This window comes from Lasioglossum baleicum, chromosome 4, assembly GCF_051020765.1.
Source record: "Lasioglossum baleicum chromosome 4, iyLasBale1, whole genome shotgun sequence".
In the NCBI taxonomy this organism is placed as follows: domain Eukaryota; kingdom Metazoa; phylum Arthropoda; class Insecta; order Hymenoptera; family Halictidae; genus Lasioglossum; species Lasioglossum baleicum.
Genome location: NC_134932.1, coordinates 18059639 through 18062272, shown reverse-complemented (window position 1 = coordinate 18062272; position 2634 = coordinate 18059639). Strand labels below are relative to the sequence as shown.

The window sequence follows — 2634 nt, the reverse complement described above, 5'->3', positions numbered from 1 at the left end:
TCAGTAGTACAGGTCATCGACAAACCAGACGGTCGAAAATTGGCGAAAATTTTCGGAAATCTCGAAAATTGAGTTTTGTATTAGGAGAACATGATATCGAAGGAGGTGGCACAAAATTCAGTAGTGCAAGTCAACGTCAGGCCAGACGCTCGAAAATTTTCGAAAATTCAGTAGTACAAGTCATCGACAAACCAGACGGTCGAAAATTGGCGAAAATTTTCGGAAATCTCGAAAATTGAGTTTTGTATTAGGAGAACATGATATCAAAGGAGGTGGCACGAAATTCAGTAGTGCAAGTCAACGTCAGGCCAGACGCTCGAAAATTTTCGAAAATTCAGTAGTACAGGTCATCGACAAACCAGACGGTCGAAAATTGGCGAAAATTTTCGGAAATCTCGAAAATTGAGTTTTGTATTAGGAGAACATGATATCGAAGGAGGTGGCACAAAATTCAGTAGTGCAAGTCAACGTCAGGCCAGACGCTCGAAAATTTTCGAAAATTCAGTAGTACAGGTCATCGACAAACCAGACGGTCGAAAATTGGCGAAAATTTTCGGAAATCTCGAAAATTGAGTTTTGTATTAGGAGAACATGATATCGAAGGAGGTGGCACAAAATTCAGTAGTGCAAGTCAACGTCAGGCCAGACGCTCGAAAATTTTCGAAAATTCAGTAGTACAAGTCATCGACAAACCAGACGGTCGAAAATTGGCGAAAATTTTCGGAAATCTCGAAAATTGAGTTTTGTATTAGGAGAACATGATATCGAAGGAGGTGGCACGAAATTCAGTAGTGCAAGTCAACGTCAAGCCAGACGACCGAAAATTTTTCGAAAATCGAAAACTAAGATTCTCCGAATACAGAGAACTTAATTTTTGTCTAATTTGGAACATTTTTCTCTATCCAAAATTTTCCAATATGTTGATCTAATTTTACTATGGAATGGTGATGTACAGGGTGGGGAAAAAAGAACTCATTAATTGTTGTAAGTAACATCCTTTATTTTTAACCAAGAAAATTACAATATTAAACGTGTACATGGTGCAATAAGAAGAAGGTACAACTTGGCAAGAATGCGGTGACGAAGGTAAGTATGTACGAATGTGCATCCGATTGGATTTGAGTGGAATGGGGACGTCTCGCTCCACACACATTTTCGTCTGTAACCAAAATATATGCTAGAGCGCTCACGAGTAAACAATTTCAAATATTATTGTAAGACAATAAAATTTAAACAATGAATTGTAAAATTATGACAAAAAATTTATATTTATTACGATACTTATGAGTAGATAGGAATAATTTTCTAATTAATTTTAGTGGAAATTTCATTCCGATATCTCTTAGGGTTCAAAAGTTATAGTAAAATGTCACCAAATTTCTCGATCCAGCCCACTGTAGCCGGCACTCGCGGCAGGTCCGAGGCACGTTTCGATTTCGGGTCAGAGCAAATCTTTGGGTCAGAGTCAGAATATCCCGTCCCGAGCAGGGTCTCCAGAAAGTGACCAAACCAGCACTCGAGGGGGTACATCATCTCACCGTGACACCCCTCATGATCACCCCTCAGTGTTACCAGACGGGTCACCTTTTTTCCGCGCATGCGCGTCCGAAACAGCAACGTATCTATGATGAGGCGATAATGTACAGAGCCCTGAGGCAGCTATATCGGTGGGAATGTACCGAAACAATCTATTCCGGACAAAAAGACTCCGGGACGTGTCCTACGAGTTACAAAATATACAGAAGTACACTTGTCATACATTCGTTTTTCATAAACAAATCATATCAATTTCTTAAAATTCTGCGGGGCGCTCAAGGTGCCACATTTTCTCAAGAATCGTACTTTACTGAGGCTAAAATCGCCGCGCATGCGCAAAAAGAGGTGACCCGTCTGGGAACACTGCCCTCATCCTCATCTGGCAATGATTAGTATACAATATATCAGTGTCATCTGGCGACACTGGTCCCGGTCCCCAGTGTCCCGAGTCCCGAGTGGATTTCGGCTAATTTCGGTATTGCCAAATAGACCGATACCGCGCGACTATTTCACGTTTCTTCTACCAGAGAGAATATCTCTGCTTTTATTTATGTACATAGGAAAAATGCATTCCCCTAAATCTGCAGACTAAAAATGGTACGGAATTTCCTCTGATTTCCTCTCTGCACCTCTCTGTGAATGTCGTATCCAGTCGTATCAGAGATGAGAGATGATTGGAGATGATTGGAGATGATCAGAGACTGGTCGTATTGGTCGTATCTGTTGGACGTACCAGGACTGACCAGGACGTACTGATCTAGGGACTTTTAAGATCGTAGTATGGTAATGAAACAAGACAGAGAGAAAAACTGTTTTGCACTGTTTTGTTACTGTTCTGTATTTATAGATTATAGATTATAGATAGACGATAGACATCAATAGACATTCATTTATTGGACGTATTGACGTATACAAGCGTACGACGACGACATGGTGTCGTCGAGCATTATTTACTTCTGTTTTGCTTACAAAAGGCCTACAATTATTTAACAGTATCATTAAAACATTCCCATTTCAAATGAATTCTGAGATTGGCGAAATGAGTTGTACAATTATTTTATTATCCCTCTATGTAAGATTATAACACTCTTTATAGTG

At 40.0% G+C, this 2634-nt stretch overlaps 1 long non-coding RNA gene across 1 annotated transcript; it reads right to left on the bottom strand.

The window, feature by feature from the left end:
• Positions 1–979: 979 nt before the first annotated feature.
• LOC143208186 (uncharacterized) lies at positions 980–1770 on the bottom strand. The gene is made up of 2 exons (XR_013008859.1): positions 1374–1770; positions 980–1159 (listed from the first exon to the last, which is right to left on the bottom strand). It is a non-coding gene; the product is annotated as an uncharacterized LOC143208186 (long non-coding RNA).
• Positions 1771–2634: the final 864 nt, after the last annotated feature.